Source organism: Nerophis lumbriciformis, linkage group LG08 (genome assembly GCF_033978685.3).
Source record: "Nerophis lumbriciformis linkage group LG08, RoL_Nlum_v2.1, whole genome shotgun sequence".
In the NCBI taxonomy this organism is placed as follows: domain Eukaryota; kingdom Metazoa; phylum Chordata; class Actinopteri; order Syngnathiformes; family Syngnathidae; genus Nerophis; species Nerophis lumbriciformis.
The window spans coordinates 31,073,404-31,093,471 of NC_084555.2; the positions used below are offsets into that span (position 1 = coordinate 31,073,404).

Genomic DNA, 20,068 nt, shown 5'->3' on the forward strand with positions numbered 1-20,068 from the left:
TGTAATATCGGAAATTATCGGTATCGTTTTTTTTATTATCGGTATCGTTTTTTATTTTTTTTATTTTTATTTTTTATTAAATCAACATAAAAAACACAAGATACACTTACAATTAGTGCACCAACCCAAAAAACCTTCCTCCCCCATTTACACTCATTCACACTCATTCACACAAAAGGGTTGTTTCTTTCTGTTATTAATATTCTGGTTCCTACATTATATATCAATATATATCAATACAGTCTGCAAGGGATACAGTCCGTAAGCAGACATGATTGTGTGTGCTGCTGGTCCACTAATAGTACTAACCTTTAACAGTTAATTTTACAAATTTTCATTAATTACTAGTTTCTATGTAACTGTTTTTATATTGTTTTACTTTCTTTTTTATTCAAGAAAATGTTTAATTTATTTATCTTATTTTATTATTTATTTTTTTAAAGTACCTTATCTTCACCATACCTGGTTGTCCAAATTAGGCATAATAATGTGTTAATTCCACGACTGCATATATCGGTTGATATCGGTATCGGTTGATATCGGTATCGGTAATTAAAGAGTTGGACAATATCGGAATATCGGATATCGGCAAAAAGCCATTATCGTTTTTAGTCCTTATTTAACGACAAATCATGAAGTTAACTTACGTGTCTTGCGTCCATTTTTGTATATGTAGCCGGGCCCGACCGTGCTCGCGCGTAAAAAGCGAGAGAGCAACTAAACAAATAGCATCCTCCTTGTAGTGTGTACTGATGTTAAAGACAATATACACTTCATTACACACGTACCATATCACTATATGGATGATTAAATGCTTTACAATTCCACGAGAGTTTTGCAGAGGTACACGCACGTCCTTGCACTTTATATAGGCACTTAAACATGCAAAAGGGTTTCGTTAGTGCGCGCTGATTTTATAAATAATGTACACTTCACTGCACATGTAATACATCACCATGTTGCTGAACACGTTATAATTCTATGAGTGTTGGGTTTCAGCAGCACAGGCGTGAATTCGCTCTTTAATAATGTTACCAGGATTCTGTGTGTATGTGCAGGCAGGTTTTAAAGACAATGTACATGTCATTGTACATCTGAAGTCGATCAAAAATAAACATAATAGGAGGTGTAATGCCATCAAGTCAGATATTGCTGCTTTTTCAGGCTTCTGATTGGACAAAATGTGCATGACAGCAGGTGTATGCGTTTGTGTGTAGACATAGACAGTTTTGAAACTACACTTGTGTGGATGGCGATTGTTTTAACCCCAAATATGTGTTTTTGAAACTCTCTGTGTTCATGTGGACATGGCTTAAAGCTCACGTTTCGCACTTACTGTTTAGGTGTTGCACAGCGTGTTTACGTCAAAGATCATACGCCCACTGTACTGCACAACACCGCTCTTCTAAATACACCTGAGTTTAGAAAAACATTTCGCCAACATAACTCACAATGGCAGACGCCACAGTAAACAGTGGACAAGAGCCATTGCAAAACGAGGGAATTAAGAAGCGACCAAAGTTGTCTAAGGTGTGGGAACACTTCACACTAAAATCGGAGGAAAACGCATTAGTATATAAACATTGCAAAGTGGAGCTCGCATACCACAATAGCACAAGTTCGATGCTGTAGCACCTGTCGAGAAAGCATCCGATTAAGGGACGTCCGTAGGCGAGGTAAGTCATCTATTATCAAATGTAAACGCAAAAGTTGTATTAGTAAAATAAATGTTATTCATTATGATAACCAGGATGTGTTCTCTCACTCCCGCAAATTCATCAAATGCCGCCAAAAGGTGTTGAAAACTAACAACGCTATCCGAGCTCTCGTCTTCAATTAGCCTTTCATTAGTAACCACTCAAAAGTAGTCGAGCAAAGTTATTCGGGTTATTCAAGTCATGCAACTGTAATAGTGTGATGTTGTTGCGCTATATTATGAACTAGACAGGGTATTATATTTATTTTGAAGTAACGCTTTTATTTTGAAGAACCGGATGTCCGGTGCGGGAAGTGTCTTTGCTGTTTTTCGATTGCTTTACTTCCTCTTCCTTCGGACTTCTGAACGAGAAGGAGCAGATATCACTCCGCCAGAAAGTTGAGACCTGTGTGTGTGTTTTGTGTTTCCAACACAGGTTTCCCAATAAATACTGAACCGACGGCATGGTGAAGTGTCTTTTATTTTTAAAAATTACACAACGCAGAAGAAGACTCACTACAAAATTGGTGCCGTGACTCGTCGACTGTTCAGCTGGAGCTGACCACCGCCGTTGCTGCAGTACCTGAGACGGAGCAGATGGGGGCTAATTGCTGCAGTTCCTGCTTTTGAGGACGACACGCGGGCGCTACAGATCGGCTGTGAGGAGCAGAATATCGCCGTGTGCTGAACCATCCGGAGCTGTTGCTGAAATACGGTATCCTCATCTGTGGGTTGGCTCATTCAAGAGACTTAATTTTTTTTCTTTCAAGAAAAAAAAAAAAAAAAAAAAAAAAAAGACTATTTTGCTCAAATTGTGTTATCAGTGTTGGGGTGTTATGCTGGTTCATTGTGGTGTTTTCCGTGTTGCTGAGCTAGCATATTTAGCTGTGAATTAGGGTGGGTTGCCAGTATGGAAGTATTTAACGTACATGGGTCGGAAATTAAGAGTGTGGGGAAGGGCCGGGGTGTTTTGATGTACACTCCCCTGTCAATGTCCACGCCAGGTCGACCTGTATTACAACCAGGCCATTCTACTGTGGAGGGGGGCAGACATGAGAGGCGGAGAGATGAGGTGGTCAGGCCCCGTACCCTGCCTTTCACTACAGGGGTATCACCAGTAGGTCCCGCACCTCGAAACTTACCCAGTACTGGTTTGGAGTTATCTTCCAGTCAGCTAGTTGAATTAGCTAGGTCAATAGGGGCAGAGATTGGAGAATCTATCAAAGCCAGTTTGTGCCAAAATGTCATCCCTGATCATACAACCACTGTAAGCCCTGACCAACCTCAGCATGTCTACCACCCTGACCAGTGTGGCACCACTGTCATTGATGCTTCAAAGCTGAATTTGGTACTACGTTCTGAAGTCAATATTCCACCGTACTTTAGAGGGGATAGTACAGATAAATACTCCATATTGGAGTGGGAGGAGTTAATGAGGAGCTACACTTCCAAACAAGGGTACAGTGGAACAGACAGTATTGGGGAGGTTGTAAACAGACTCCTGGGCAAGGCCAGGGATGTCACCAAAGTATGGCTGCGCAGCAATCCTGACACGATAGATGTTAATGTAGTCTATAGTGTGTTAAGGCGCCATTTTGGTGACGTGGTGCACTCCGACCTACCCCTAGCTGACTTCTATGCAGTACAGCCTGTTGCTGGGGAAAGCCCACTTAACTACTGGGTTAGACTCAACAAATCAGCTGAAATTACGGAGCAATGCTTAGTCAGTAAAGGTGAGCCTATTACGGAGTTGAGTCGTCATGCAGTGATCATGTTTGTCCGTAACTGCCCTGATAAAGAACTGGCACTGATATTTAAAACAAAGCCACCTCGTGAATGTTCTGCCCAGGAGGTACAAGAACACCTTGATAACCACAGGAAGGTGCAGACATTTTGTGGGAGTCAACTGTCAGTACAGAAAGAGGTGACAGTGGGAGCGATTCAGGAGGGGATAGTCAGTGATATTCAGATTGGGGGGATTTTGTCGTCTTCTCCCAAAGTTGTGCCGCACCAGCTACCCTCGGCTGAGGAAAAATCCACAATGGACAGAGTTTTGCAGTTACTGGAGCATACATTGTCCAGTAATGCTCAACTAGCACACAACTCGCCTCATAATACAGCACACAATTCATCGCAGAACAGAACACCCAGATACATTCGCGACTGTAGAGTGTGTGGCAGTTCTGACCATAGCACCAGTGTGCATTGCCGGATGAACAAGTTATGCTTTAGGTGTTACTTACCAGGCCATATCGGCGCTAATTGTAGTCAAGCAGTTCCGACTCAGTCACCACACAATCGGGTTCCTCAGAGTTCGGAAAACTAGGCAGCTCCTCTTTGGCGGAGGGCAACGTGGGGCTAAGTGGTTTTCCCTCTATTGATGATGATATTCAATCAGTGTTTTCTGCTGCCTGTGAACTAGCGCCATCAGACAAAACAGTGATTTTTCAGAACACAATGAGGACAGGCGAAAGCGACAGTTTGTTTTTCACCACTGTGGTAGCAGGGGACAAAGTCAAGGTTCAGGGGATGTTAGATAGTGGGTCCATGGCCCCTTCTCTGCGCGCAGATCTTGTACCTCAGTTGAGGGAGGCGGGAGTAGTGGGTGGCGATTTAATATCCTCTACAGACATTGTTCTCGTTGGGTGGTGGTGGGAAGCAGACAGAGCCAGTGGGGATTTGTGAGATGAAACTCATTATCTTGTTCCAGTGCTGATTATTGACGGACAGGTAGACGAAATGATTGTGGGCACTAATCTTCTGAAACCGATCATCAAAAGATTTAAGTCTGATGAGGCTTATTGGCGTATAGTGGGCAAATCTGATTCGCCGCAGCAGCGAGAGGCCAGTGAGTTTATTCGGTTTCTGGCTAATCTGGAAAGGTGGAGGGGGGACAAGATTCCAGACAGAGTGGGGACAGTCAAACTTAAACAGGCAGTAACATTGGAGCCTATGAGTGAACATGTTGTGTGGGGCCGCCTTCCCAAAGAGACTAAACTCTCAGTTGGCAGTACTGTTATCGTGGAGCCAAGTTCATCACGTTGTGTGCCCCGTAACATACTAGTCGGTAGAGTAGTGACTCCGTTGTGGGGAGATGGTTGGGTCCCCGTGAAAATAATCAACCCAACTACATCCACATTGACTTTGCGAAGAAATGCAAAAGTGGCAGATGTTTCCCCGTGCATCGCATTGGAGGATTTTGATGATGGTATCGAACATACTGTTCACCAAAATGTGGTGAGAGTTAACAGTGACGACTGTCAAGGCAGTTTGACAGCACAGAGTTCGGTGAGCGGCAGTGTGAAAAGAGGGGATTCTAGGCTCGAGGGTCTGGGTCTTCGGAGTTTGTCAGTGAATGAATGTGACATATCTCCAGTTTGGAAAGAGAAATTGACTGATTTGATTGTGAAGTATGAAAGTGTGTTCTCCAGACACACTTTGGATTGTGGGGAGGTTATTGGCTTTTGTCACCGTATTCGACTGACTGATGACCGCCCCTTTAGGTTGCCTTATCGGAGGCTCTCTCCGGCACACTACCAGAAGTTGAGAGAGACTCTGGATGAGATGGAAGAACGGGATATAATCAGAAAGTCAAGTAGCGAGTACGCTTCACCTTTGGTGTTGTGTTGGAAGAAAGATGGTAACCTCAGAGTGTGCACAGATTTTTGCTGGTTAAACGCCCGCACAGTCAAAGACGCTCATCCTCTGCCTCATCAGGCGGATGTGCTGGCGGCGCTGGGGGGTAATGCCTTTTTCAGCACGCTTGATCTGACATCAGGCTATTACAATGTGCCACTCCACGAGGATGATAAGAAATATACTGCCTTTTCGTCACCTCTGGGGTTGCATGAGTACAATCGCATGCCTCAGGGCCTCTGTAATAGTCCAGCCACTTTTATGAGGATGATGCTCACCATCTTTGGTGATCAGAACTTCATGTCTTTGCTTTGCTACCTTGACGATGTGTTGGTCTTTGGCAGGACGGAGCAGCAGAGTCTGGAAAGGCTGGAGGTAGTTTTCAAGCGTTTGCAGCAGCACAACCTGAAGCTCTCTCCGGCTAAATGTAAATTATTGCGGAGATCTGTAAAGTTTTTGGGGCATGTGGTTTCTCAGGAGGGGATATCCACTGATTCAGACAAAGTGCAGGCCATTGTGAGCGTGAGTGAGTCCGACATGATGGACAGTGATGGTGCCACACCGTCAGTTGATAAGTTGCGCTCGTTCCTTGGCATGGTAATATATTATCAACATTTCATTGAGAACTGCTCTATGATAGCTAAGCCGCGTGGGGCTCGTGGTAAACTGCGTCGAAAAGCTGTACGCAGGCTTACTCCTGCCGATTGGAATGAGGAGTGTAAGCAGGCTTTCGAAGCTCTGAAGCAGGCTCTTGTTGACCAGGTTTTGCTAGCCCATCCGGATTTTTCTAAGCCTTTTATTCTGTCTGTCGATGCATCCACCAGCGGATTAGGGGCTGTACTTTCACAAGTTCAGGATGGCTATGACATAGCTAGGCCTGTTGCCTTTGCTAGCAAGTCATTGAATCATGCTCAGTCTAAGTACCGAGCTCATAGACTTGAGTTCCTTGCAATGAAGTGGGCCATTCATGATAAGTTCAGTCATTGGCTGCAAGGACAGAAATTTACTGTGTGGACGGATAACAATCCGCTCAAATACATACTGTCGAAACCAAAACTGGATGCATGCGAGCACAGGTGGGTGTCTAAACTGGCTCCATTTGATTTCGACATCCAGTATCTTCCTGGACCCAAGAATACCGTGGCCGATGCTCTGAGCAGAGAGCCTTTTGTGAGGTGTAAGGTAATGCATAGGTTGACGAGAACTCCTTATGATGTTTTGTTAAGAGAGGCGAGTGGTGTTTTAGGGCCCCAAGTGCAGGATATGTTTCATCTGTCCTGTGAGCGCCCAGGAAGGAGTGAGCAGCCTCAAGCTAACTCCAGTTCCTCTATAGTCTGTGGGGGCGAGGCTTGTGTTGCAGGTAAGATTACAAGACAGGAAGTGTCCGCAGTATTAGATGCGCATTGTCACTGGGAGGATGGTGTTTCGGTGAGGGCCATCTCTCAGGTGCAGCAATTAGAACAAGTGGCAGCGATGGGTCAGACCCCATTGCCCGTTTTCACTCATGAAGAACTGCACAAATTGCAGTTTCAGGACCCTGTGTTGAGTAGAGTACGGTTCTTTGTGGACCGAGGTCACCGTCCCTCTCGCAGAGAGAGAGTTCAGGAGTCTGAGGAGACTAACAGGACATTGAGGCAGTGGGGAAAATTCACAACCTGGCTGGGTGTGATTTATCGTGTGTCCAAGCATCTGGTGAGCAAAAAGAAAATTTTCCAGTATGTCGTTCCAGTTGCTCTGAGGAGTCGAGTGTTGAAGGGCTTGCATGATGATGCTGGTCATCAGGGTCAGCAGCGCACTTTGTGGCTCGCTAGACAACGCTTCTATTGGGACACAATGGCTGCTGATGTCAAGTTGTATGTCACTCAGTGTAAGAGATGTGTGTTGAGCAAAGCTCCAGAACCGGAAGCCAGAGCTCCACTATTGTCTATTGTGACTACTGCCCCGATGGAGTTGGTATGTGTTGATTTTTGGTCAGCAGAGGATGTTAATAACAGGTCTGTTGATGTGCTGGTAGTCACCGATCATTTCACTAGGGTAGCTTGTGCCTATCCCTGCTCTAACCAGACTGCTAAAACTGTTGCTCGGGTGCTGTGGAATAATTTTTTTTCTGTGTATGGATTTCCAGCACGCCTTCATTCGGACCAAGGGGCTAATTTCGAAAGTTCGCTAATAGCTGAGCTTTTATTGTTGGCCGGGGTTGAAAAGTCGCATACCACGCCGTACCACCCTATGGGGAACGGCCAGGCTGAGCGATTTAACCGCACCCTGGGTTCGATGATTCGAGCTCTACCGCCACGCTTAAAAGCAAAATGGCCTCAGATGCTGACTTCACTGACTTTTGCATATAATTGCACAGTTCATGAAACCACGGGGTTTCCGCCATTTTTCTTGATGTTTGGTCGCACTCCTCGATTGCCTGTCGATGTGATGTTTGAGAGCGTTCTCTTAGATGGAGAGACCGTGGACGTGGACAAGTATGTTCAGTCTCTGGGAAAAGATCTGAGGGAAGCAATGACACTAGCTCAGAAACATATCAGCAAACGACAGGCCAAGCAAGCTGAAGTGTATAACCGAAAGACAAAAGGATTCTCCGTAGAAGAAGGTGACAGAGTTTTGCTAGCGAACAAAGGCGAGAGAGGGAAAACGAAATTATCAGATCGTTGGGAGAGTGCAGTATATGTGGTTGTAAGCAAGAACGACGAACTTCACACATACAGCATTCGACATCCGGTCACTGGCCGGATCAAGACAGTTCACAGAAATTTGATCATGCCGGTTAAGTTCTTGCCGCTTCCTTCGTGGGAGGAATCTGATGAGGAAGTTGAGTTTCCTGTCCTCAGTGATAGTCAGAGTCAACAGTCTGGGGGTTCATTGGGCCAGGAAGAGCAGAGTGATGCCAGGACCGCACGTTGGGTATCTGGTCTTTCTGAGTCGCTAGTAGAGGGGGAGGCTGACCTTTCTGTTTTGTCAGATTTACCTGAGGGTCACGGTGAAGGACAGCGGGTCGATAGTGGGGATGCCAGTGGTTCTCCCGAAATAATCGAGGCTAGTTCAGGTAATTTTCAGCCGCTTGACCATTCATTTGATACTTGTGCTGTGTCTGGGGTAAGAGATTTTGCATACTCAGTTGCGACTTCGTGTGTGGATTCTGTTGCTGCGAGCGAGTCTCAGGCAGTAGTTACTGTGCAGGAGGGGGGTTCTGTGAGTTCTCTGAGAAGTGGACTCCGCACAAGATTAGGTAGATTAGTTAGGCCGGTAAATAGGCTTATCCAAGTTATGTCCACACAGAAAGTTGAGGTTAGGGGTTAGAGACTTCCATCTTTAAGGATGAGGTTTTTTTTCCCCCCCTTCTGTCTTCTTCGCTTCTTTTGTTTTTATAATGAGAGGAGTTATTGTAATGCTGACAGAATTTTCATTTTTCATAAAAACATGAAAACAAATTCCAGTGTTTATAGTATTGGGTACATATTGCTGGCACTATGTATTTCTAAAAGCCTTAAAATGTGTATATGGCACTTTTTCCTATGGTTGAGTAAGAGACTGATCACCTAGTGCTCATCCTAATCCTGAGTTGGATAGTTTTATTAACTGGATAGGCTGGTTTATGAGTTTGTAATGAGGGAATTACATAGTGGTACCTGAAGATACTATATGTACAATTTTTTTTGCTGTGTCGTATTATTAAAGCTGTGAGTCTTGTTCATTTTATAGCGCAAAACAGTGGGGGTGAATGTAATAGTGTGATGTTGTTGCGCTATATTATGAACTAGACAGGGTATTATATTTATTTTGAAGTAACGCTTTTATTTTGAAGAACCGGATGTCCGGTGCGGGAAGTGTCTTTGCTGTTTTTCGATTGCTTTACTTCCTCTTCCTTCGGACTTCTGAACGAGAAGGAGCAGATATCACTCCGCCAGAAAGTTGAGACCTGTGTGTGTGTTTTGTGTTTCCAACACAGGTTTCCCAATAAATACTGAACCGACGGCATGGTGAAGTGTCTTTTATTTAAAAAAATTACACAACGCAGAAGAAGACTCACTACACAACCACATGCTACTTGGATGGCTTGCACTTGCACACACTATAGTCTCTGTAAAATGTAAGAGTTCCAAGTCCTTGTTCACAGTGGTAGCACGTGTGTGCCAAGTTTCTGTCAGCCATATTGGTTCTGAATATGAAGTTGCACATTTCAAATGCAGTATTAAAGCTGAGATAGGCTCCAGCGCCCCCCGCGACCCCGAAGGGAATAAGCGGTAGAAAATGGATGGATGGATAATGAAAACTGTTCTTGTTTTATTTTTGATACTAAGAATATAGTTTTATTTGAACTTTCCCAGGGAATATTAATTTTGAACTAATTTTATATATATGTGTTTTCATCTCAAACATGTTATGATGACAAAATGAATATTGATTACTATTTTGCATTCAATGAATGCAAAAAAATGTATTGCATTCTTAAAATGTAAAACTGTTGTTGTCATTATTAAGTGGTTTGTCTTTATATATTGTTTATGTATTGTTGGCAGGTTGAAAACAGCTCAGCGGATTTGCGTGGAGAAACCACCATTTAAACGGCACCGTATAATAATCATCAAAAACGCACGAGACATAAGAACTTCCTTTATGCGGACACAGCACATAGGGCGGTGAGTGTACCTGTTTTTATTAGCACACACAAATTGGCACGATCAACCACAGATGCATATCAGCTGTGCGTGTCAGCCTTCAATAATGAAAACAGGCATTTAGGAAATAAAAGACAATTAGGCCAAACGCAATAATTGAGGGCACATCGTAACATGCATAATTAAACCTTAATTAAGCAAAAATATTGCTCTGGCCCGGCTGCACCAAATAATAATATAAATCCATTTAATAAAGTCAAAATACAAATAAGGCAACGAGAGAAGTATCCCTCACTTCTCTTTTGTAAAATAAATGTGTGGGCTTCGACAGCAACAATATGATTTGCCTGAGAAGCTGGAAAATATGATTTATTCGATTACTCGATTAATCGATCGGGATATTTGATAGAATACGCGATTACTAAAATATTTGATACTCTGGGGGCCTTGTACACATGCATGGGGGGTTTGGGGTTCGGCGCACCCCTCATTGCCTCGTCGGCCGGCGGGGACTGCGGTCTGGTGGCCTGCCAGGCTTTTATTCATTTATTATTGTTATATTTTTATTTTTATTTTTAATGTATTTATTATTCTTATTTTTATTATTTACTTATTTTTATTTTATTTTATTTTTTAAATTTTATTTTTTATTTTATTTTATTTTATTTTATTATTATTTTTTTTAATCTTATTATTTATTTGTGTGTGGCGTCGCGCGGGTCTCACTTCCTGTTGGGTGGGGTCCGTGCCCGTGTGGCCCGACCTTGCGCTGTGGGGTCTCTGTTGGTGACTTGGTGTGGTGGCGGCGCAGCCCCCGTGTCTGGTCTGGATGCTGTGTCTCGGTTGTTTGGGCGGTGGTGTGTTTGTGCGGGTTTGGGTTGGGGTGGGGGGCCTTTTGGTTGGGGGGGTTGTTGGTGTCTCTTGTTTGCGTGTTGGCATTCGGGCTGACTGGCGGGCTGGCGCCGGCTGGTCTCCGTGGTCCTGGTGGCGTGTGGTTGCTGGTCGCAGTTTTTTTTTGATCGCTTTGATTTGATTGGCTGGTGCTGGCTGTCTGGGGTTATTGCGGCTGCTGTTTCTGCTGCCGTTTGTTTGTGGTGTGGGCGCCCGTGGCTGCTGGGTCTGGTGCAGGGGTGTGGCTGATGTTGTGACTGGTGGCAGCGCGCGCGCGTGATGGCTGTCGGGGCTGACGAACTGTGTATATGTATGTATATGTGTGTGTATGTATGTATGTTTATATATGTGTATGTGTACATATGTGTATGTATATGTATATATGTGTATGTGTGGGTATGTATACATGTATGTGTGTATGTGTATGTATATATGTATGTATGTATGTATATTTCTGGGGGTACGCTCTGGGCCTGCCTGTCAGACGGGGGTCGACGCCTCAGGCTACTGCATCCGAACTGCGTGTCTGGAGCTCCTGGGTCCCGCTGTCCATCCCTTCCGGGTGCTCGTCTTGGTTGGGGCCTGTTGGGCCTAGTCCCTGCGTCTATTGTGGTAGCTTGGTGCTGCAAGGTATTCCGAGGTGCTGCGAGTCGGCCAGTTGCTGGGGTAGTGACCTTGTTTGTCAGCATGTCTGTGATCTTCTTTTAATTTTTTTTTTTTTAATTAATTAATTAATTAATTAATTTATTTATTTATTTTTTAATATATTTTATTAATATTATTTTTTAATTTTTCCCCTCCCTCAGGGGGGGGGCTCGGCGGGGCGGTTGCTGGTTGTTCCATCTCCATCGTTGGGGTCCCTGCGGGTGGGGTGGGTGGTTCCCGTGGCCCTGTGCCTGGGTGGTCCTGCGGCGGCCGGTTTGGGTGGGGTGGCCGGGGGCTGGCCTCGCCGCGCTCTCCGGGGGTAGGGGTTGGGCTCGTGGGGGCCCGGTTGCCGGTGGGGCGGGGGCGGTCTTCCAGTCCGGTTGCGGGGAGTCTCTGGGTCCCTCGGGCGGGGCGTCTCGCCTTTCTGCCCGTGTGGGGTGTGGTCTCTCGCTGGCTTGGGGTCTGGCTGTCCCCTGCTTTTCTCGGGCCCTGTCCTCTGCCGGGTGCGTCTGTCTGCGGCTGGCCCTTGTGGGCGGTACGGTGGGTCGGGCTCTGGGGTTCCTGTCGCTGGCCGGCTTGGCTGCGTGGGGGCGGTGGTCCCTGGTTCCCTGGGCACCACGCCTCCTGTTTGTGGGTTGGGCTCTCGGGGGTGATGGGGCCGTGCTCTGGCTCCCACGCACTCTGGGAGTCGAATGTATTGTACATGCAAATTCACATATGCTCACATACGTACATAGGTACCTACGCTCCCACAGACATACACAAATACAGTACATATTTACCTACCTAATGTTCGTACATCCACACGCACATTCAATATACAAACATACACATACACATACTGTACATATACATTCACTGTACAAACACATATACACATTCTGTACATATACATTCATTGTACAAACACATATACACATTCTGTACATATACAAGTACATATGCATACTTACACTCATGCACATAATCACGTTTCATCAAACATATATTAACGTTGTTGCCCTAGGGTAAACTGGGTGTAACACATGGCACACTGACAAAGCTTAACCTATTGTGACTATAACAATCTACAAGGTTAATGTAGGTTGCTTCTCTTTCTCCCCCTCCATTTTTCTGCATTCTTTCGTATCTCAAGTTATCATTACATATATGTATTGTTGCATTTAAACAACTGTATTGTTGATAATAAAGGTAAATTATTGGTATTGTTCATTATCAATAGCGCTATTTCTATTGGTATTTGTATTGATCCATTTGTAGTGTAATAATGCTCATTGTCGTTTCTGTATTATTTTTTATTTTTCGCTAACTGCTTATTTGCTATTACTTTTACCATCATATTTGTACATGTCATATTTGCTGATGTTGCTCTATTGTTGTTGTTGTTGTTGTTTGCTGTTGTTGTTTTTGTCTCTCTGTCTAATCCCCCTCTTGTCCCCACAATTTCCCCCTCTGTCTTCTTTTTTTTTCTCTTTCTATCCCCTCCTGCTCCGGCCCGGCTGCACTAAATGATAATATAAATACATTTAATAACGTCAAATACAAATAAGGCAACAAGAGAAGTATCCTACACTTCTCTTTTGTAAAGTAAATCTGAACAGCCGACATGGGCATCTACATCAACTATATGATTTGCCTGAGAAGCTGGACAGGACACAAAAAAAATAAAAAAAATAAAAAAAAATATATATATATATATATATATATTTGATAGCTACAGCTCTACATAAGTATTTACAGCCTTTGCTCAATACTTTGTTGATGCACCTTTGGCAGCAATTACAGCATCAAGTCGTTTTGAATACGATGCCACAAGCTTGGCACAGTCATCTTTGGGCAGTTTCGCCCAATCTTCTTTGCAGCACCTCTCAAGCTCCATCAGGTTGGATGGGAAATGTTGTTTTTTATCAGACTCAGAATCAGAAATACTTTAATAATCCCCGAGGGGAAATTAAGATTTTCAGCACAATCCCATTCAAGATCAGACAAACATTACAGGGAAATAGAACAGGATCCAGGATGTCTCTGAACATTGCTGCATTCATTTTTCCCTCTATCCTGACTAGTCTCCCAGTTCCTGCCGCTGAAAATCATCCCGCCAGCATGATGCTGTCACCACTATGCTTCACTGTAGGGATGGTATTGGTCTGGTGATGAGCGGTGCCTGGTTTTGCCCAAACATGGCGGCTGACATTTACACCAAATAGTTCAATCTTTGTCTCATCAAACTAGATAATTTTGTTTTTCATTGTAAGAGAGTTTTTCAGGTGCATTTTGGCAAAGTTTTTACTAAGAACTGGCTTTCGTCGGGCAACTATACCATACAGGCCTGATTGGTGGATTGCTGTAAAATGGTAGTCCTTCTGGAAGGTTCTCCTCTCTCCACAGATGAATGCTGTATTTCTGACAGAGGGACCATTTGGTTCTTAGTCACCTCCCTGACCAGACTAACATTCATGAAGCAATGTACAGAGACGTCCTGGATATTTTTATCTTTTTTTTTTTTTATTAGTAATACATTTGAAAGAATTTAAAACTAACTTTTCACATTGTCATTATGGGGCATTGTCTGCAGAATTTTGAGGACAAAATGCATTTATTCAATTTTGGAATAAGGCTGTAACATAACAAATAGTGGAAAAAGTGAAGCACTGTGAATACTTTCTGGATGCATTATCTAAAACAAGAGATGGCTGGAAGTTCAAACAGCAAACTGCACCAAATTATATTTTACATCAATTAATGAATTTACTCTTATTTGCCATATTGTGTGTGTCCCTAATTGGCATGAACCTTTGGCCAAATTTTAAAGATCTATTGATTTATTACACCAATTCCTACGCTCTGAATGCTGTTTCATATTGATCTCAGTGTTATTTTAATGCTAAAAGCTGACAGTCAACATATGACGAGTCAACAAGTGTGCAGTGTCTCTGAATGGGGGATTAGAAGCTTTTCTTTATGTTCAAGACTTTGGTATATGGTGCCCCAGAGAATGTTTTAAAATAGTCAAAAGAAACGATAATTTAATATAAAAAAAATATTATTTGGTATTGGTGGTGATTTATAATATTAAACAGCAAAACTGAACGGTAAACATTATTACTGCACTCTCGATTGAAGTTTCCAATCCTTTCTCCAATTATCTGAACATTAAGTGGCAAGCCATAAGAAACCAATTTCTTCTTCTGGCAAGGTTACTGTCTTGGCATTCAGCAGCTTGCTTGACCCATATTAGATAAAGGGAAGGAAGGAAGCAGGAAGCTCCCGCCGTCATTCAGTCTGATTAATGCCTCTGAGAGCCTTTTGGATTAACCGAGTAGTCGCAAAGAGGATGCAAGCCAGTTTAGTTTTCTGCATTTGGGCCGGTCAAGTCAACATGCATTGACATTAGATCGAACAATAAAAAAATAAAAATAAAAACATTATGTGACACATCACTTGTCTTTCTTTACATGTGGTGCATTTGCATTGTAATTAAAAGCTTAGCCAATGAAAGCTTCCAACTATGTATTGTGTCATTTGATGACAATGACATCAGAATCAGAATCAGAATAGTTTTTATTGCCATTGTTTGAGAACGGGTTCACAAACTAGGAATTTTTCCTGGTGTGGCTTTACATTAATTTCTCATATATGCATCATCAATTATTAAGCAAAGCCATGACCACCGATGCAAGATGTCAGTTAAGTCAATGCTTCTCTTTGCAGTTTCAATAGAATCTTGCAATATTGCAATAATATGAGAGTTGGATGAGTCAATGTATTTGTTATAAATGCCTTTCTCATATAACTTTGATAGTAGCCCTACCACAATTAAAAGAAGTAGGACTGGGCCAATTAATCGAACAATAGATGAAAATGTATACTTTTGCTGGCATCGATAAATTTAAATGTCCGTGGGCGTTTGTTTTCTTAGTCTCTCGCTTATTCCCTTTGGGGTCGCGGGGGGCGCTGGAGCCTATCTCAGCTACAATCGGGCGGAAGGCGAGGTACACCCTGGACAAGTCGCCACCTCATCGCAGGGCCAACACAGATAGACAGACAACATTCACACTCACATCCACACACTAGGGCCAATTTAGTGTTGCCAATCAACCTATCCCCAGGTGCATGTCTTTGGAAGTGGGAGGAAGCCGGAGTACCCGGAGGGAACCCACGCAGTCACGGGGAGGACATGCAAACTCCACAGAGAAAGATCCCGAGCCCGGGATTGAACCCAAGACTACTCAGGACCTTCGTATTGTGAGGCAGATGCACTATAAATGCACTTTAAATGGTAAATGGGTTATACTTGTATAGCGCTTTTCTACCTTCAAGGTAGGGCTGGGCGATATTGCCTTTTTTTAATATCTCGATATTTTTAGGCCATATCGCGATACACGATATATATCTCGATATTTTGCCTTAGTCTTGAATGAACACTTGATGCATATAATCACAGCAGTATGATGATTCTATGTGTCTACATTAAAACATTCTTCTTCATACTGCATTATTATATGCTCATTTTAAACTTTCATGCAGAGAGGGAAATCATAACTAAGGCAATTGACCAAAACTGTATTTATTAATTAAACAGTTATTAAGCAGTGGCACATACATTCATGTCATTTCAAAACAGAAAGTGCAAGATTGTCAGACATTTTAAAACAAGCTAGTAGTGCATTTTTGGGCATGATGTCACTAAGATGACAAATCAAAACAACACTAAATTAAAGTGCACTTTTTGTACAGAACGCCACTAGAATAGTTTAAAACAAATAAAGTGCACTTTTGTCACACAAGATATTTCAATAACTGTCAAATAAAAATGAGCTGCATAATAGGAAATCAAATAGTGTACGTCCTTTGCTATGTGGTAGGTTCTGGCGGACGTTATCTCCTTATGTAGTTTTTTTTTTTTTTCCAAACGGTGTTGATGTGGAAATGGTTGCCTCGGCATTTTGTTGGCGTGGCACCGAACTGAGATGTTGACATGCGGAGTAAGCACTCTTCATTCTCTAGCAGGTGACTTTTCAAATGATGCTACAAATTAGCCATACTTGCCAACCCTCCCGAATTTTCCGGGAGACTCCCGAAATTCAGCGCCTCTCCCGAAAACCTCACGGGACAAATATTCTCCCGAAAATCTCCCGATTTTCAGCCGGAGCTGGAGGCCACGCCCCCTCCAGCTCCATGCGACCTGAGTGTTGACAGCCTTATTTCATGACGGGAGGACCACAGGGTGACAAGAACTAAATCATCCAAACTAGAGATAAATTGTATTATTATGTTTATCTTACCTAAAAATAAATATATATATTAATTAAAAAAAAAAAAATGTTTTACTATATTTTGCTAAAAACATAAAAATTAATTATATTTTTATTTCTATTTTTTCTGATTCCTTATTACATTCAGCAATAGAATTATACATTAAAATAAACATATTTGAAATAATTAATTTCAAATGATCATAATAATTCATTTAAAATTACCATATTTAATTATTAAAATAATTGCTTGTTTATCAACAACTTTAACATTTTATTCATTACATTTTGAAGCTCTCAGAAGCCAAGTTATGTTATATTCCTTAATATTTATTTATGCAAGTTTGAAGTATCAATTATCTAAACACAGTTTTGTTTGCATATTTTCAGGATTTAGATATACCTGTATATATGAAATACTTGACTTGGTGAATTCTAGCTGTCAATATACTCCTCCCCTCTTAACCACGCCCCCAACCACGCCCCGCTCCCAACCTCCCGAAATTGGAGGTCTCAAGGTTGGCAAGTATGAAATTAGCAGTAATGCTACTTTTTGTAGCAACGCTTTTGCTCCACACTTGACAAATGACGGTTGTCTGTTCGACATATTCCCACTTGACGCCAAACCACCGCCAGACGATGGACCCCATGCTGTTTTTCTTGGGAATTAATTCTTCCTTCAATTGTTACCAGATTCGCACCTTCTTTTTCTCGTATTACCACTCGCACCACAGCTAACGTTACCCATGCTGCTACCTCTCTGCTACGCGAGGGCGTATACGTATGTGACGTATGTAAGAAGGTGCGCTTGTTTATGTCTCTGTGAGAAGGAGAGACTAGAAAGAGTGAGAAGAGCCTGTAGTGTATTGCCTGCAGCTAATCGAACTGCGTGAGAACGTATACTCGAATATCACGATATAGTCATTTTCTATATCGCACAGAGACAAACCCGCGATATATTGAGTATATCGATATATCGCCCAGCCCTACTTCAAGGTACTCAAAGCGCTTTCACACTATTTCCACATTCACCCATTCACACACACATTCACACACTAATGGTGGGAGCTGCCATGCAAGGCGCTAACCACGACCCATCAGGAGCAAGGGTGAAGTGTCTTGCTCAGAGACACAACGGACGTGACTAGGTTGGTAGAAGCTTGGGATCGAACCAGGAACCCTCAGGTTGCTGGCACGGCCACTCTCCTAACTGTGCCACGCCGTCCCCTTTAAGGTGTTCCATATTTATTTAAATTACATTTTTGCTTTCAGATTTGAGAGTCCATTGAATTTTTTTGTTTGTTTACTTACATCTAAAAGTTATTTACCTTCCAATGACAGTACATCAATGGTAAACAATTCTACAGTATTGAGAAAAGTACATATTTTTAAATGTTCACTTGCATTATAATTATATATTATGATTACATTAGTGCTTAATTTGGTATATAAACAAAAAATAATGCTGACAATGAAGTTGTTTATCAGCAATAATTTGTGGGGCAATATATTGTCTAGCAAATTGTGTTATTGGCCCAGGCCTACACAGAACACAAGTGGATTACTAAACCAGCCTTTGAGATGTTATATTAAGTGTTGCACAGGAGCAATATTCTTCATTTCCATTAAGACCATGCAGAATTAATGTAGGCCGAAGTATTGCTCAACTGGAGCCCCCTTACTGACGTACTTTACCTATGACCTAATTGGTGTTATTGTAAATTCAATGCACCTAACATTCATTTACATAGTGCACACTTCGTTTGATAAAACACTAGCATGTTGTGTCTACGACTGTTCTCATTCATCCAGGTCATTGTAATCTCAGCCGCCAGACTAGATCTGACCAATCTAACTCTAAGACTAGATCTGACCGATCCAAGTCTATGAGCATGAACTGATGAAGCCTGCTTAGGTATTTGCATCAGCCGCTATACTAGATCTGACCAATCTAAGTCTATGAGCATGAACTGATGAAGCCTAGTCGGATGAGAGGCGAAACGTCTTCTAAGACAAATCAAACAGTCCAGTTGAGATCGATTGAATGCCATGAGACTAGCATTTTGTGTGTTTGAACAGACTTAGCTTTGTACTCACTTCAAAGTCTCATGGGTGTCGTTTCCAAATTGTAGTGTCAAAGTGAATTATTAAATTAGGCCCAATTCACACAGTGACGGTAACAACGTGACGTCATGGTATTGTCTTGTTCCCTGTAATATGATAGCCAGTCCTGGTATTTGTTGTCTGCCATTTGCCAAATGTTCAGCTATTAGCTCTACTGTTTTTTGCAAGAAAATCAATAATAGGGGTGTTGGACTTGAACTCTGTAGAGCTGACTTGACAACATCATAATACATTAATGAGACTTATGGCGAACACTAATGTCCTTGCTTACTTGTGGCCAGACCATTCAGCAGTTTTCTTTTCAAGATGACAGGATAGATAATACTACCTACCTACTTTCGGAGGAGTATGCAGGCACATTTCATACCCCACCCTGATGGCATTTGCTATTTGCAGATAATAATAATCATGTTAACATTATTGTTATTTTTAAAGTCAAAATAATTCTGTCCAATCACCAAGACGAGAAAAATAAGCAAAGAGAGAGGGGCAGAAAGTGTTTTCCTTGCAAATCACGCTGTGGCTGATTGGTGTTGGGGCTTGGAATGAAGGTACAGTAGATGATCGAGATAAGCGCTAACAGATGTCTCGCATGTAAATCTGCCACGCCAACACTTGCACCAGCTGCACACTGGACAACAGAGCTAGAGGAAAAGGGGACTGAAGTTGAAATGCAAAGTGGCTCTAACTTTTCTGGTGTGATGCAATAACACATGTTGCTGGACGTTCAACCATAAACATTGCATCAGGTTATTTATACGGACAATGAAATACCATTCTACAATGACTGCAGAAATGCAAACTAATATGGGTGATGTCGTAAATAATAAAAAAAGCATAATGCACAACAATAATCACAACAACAGTAAAACTGTAATGACCTGCTGGTTAAAGGTCAATAAATACCATCTAATAAAAACCCATTTTAATTAAGTTAACATTTGTTTGATGCCAAAGCACTGAAAAAAACTGATATTACAACAGTAAACAGCTGAGCATCATGTCACCCCACCAACATCTTCCTTGTTTTCATCTTTGTAATGAGGGCACTTACTTGATAAGACTGCATTAGGGATGGGCGGTGTTACCTAATACCAATATCTCAATATACTATTTGGTATAATAATTATAATAGAACCATTTTGAAACCAGTTACATCAATCCATCCATCCATTTTTTACCGCTTGTCCCTT

General features: G+C 42.4%; 1 protein-coding gene and 1 long non-coding RNA gene across 7 annotated transcripts in view; one reads left to right on the forward strand and one right to left on the reverse strand.

Annotated features, from left to right (window-relative positions):
* Positions 1–20,068, reverse strand: part of zdhhc14 (zDHHC palmitoyltransferase 14) — a 113,613-nt gene that overhangs the window by 35,762 nt on the left and 57,783 nt on the right. The window lies entirely within an intron of this gene.
* LOC133611663 (uncharacterized) lies at positions 1,919–9,315 on the forward strand. The gene is made up of 2 exons (XR_009816015.2): positions 1,919–2,132; positions 9,229–9,315. It is a non-coding gene; the product is annotated as an uncharacterized lncRNA (long non-coding RNA).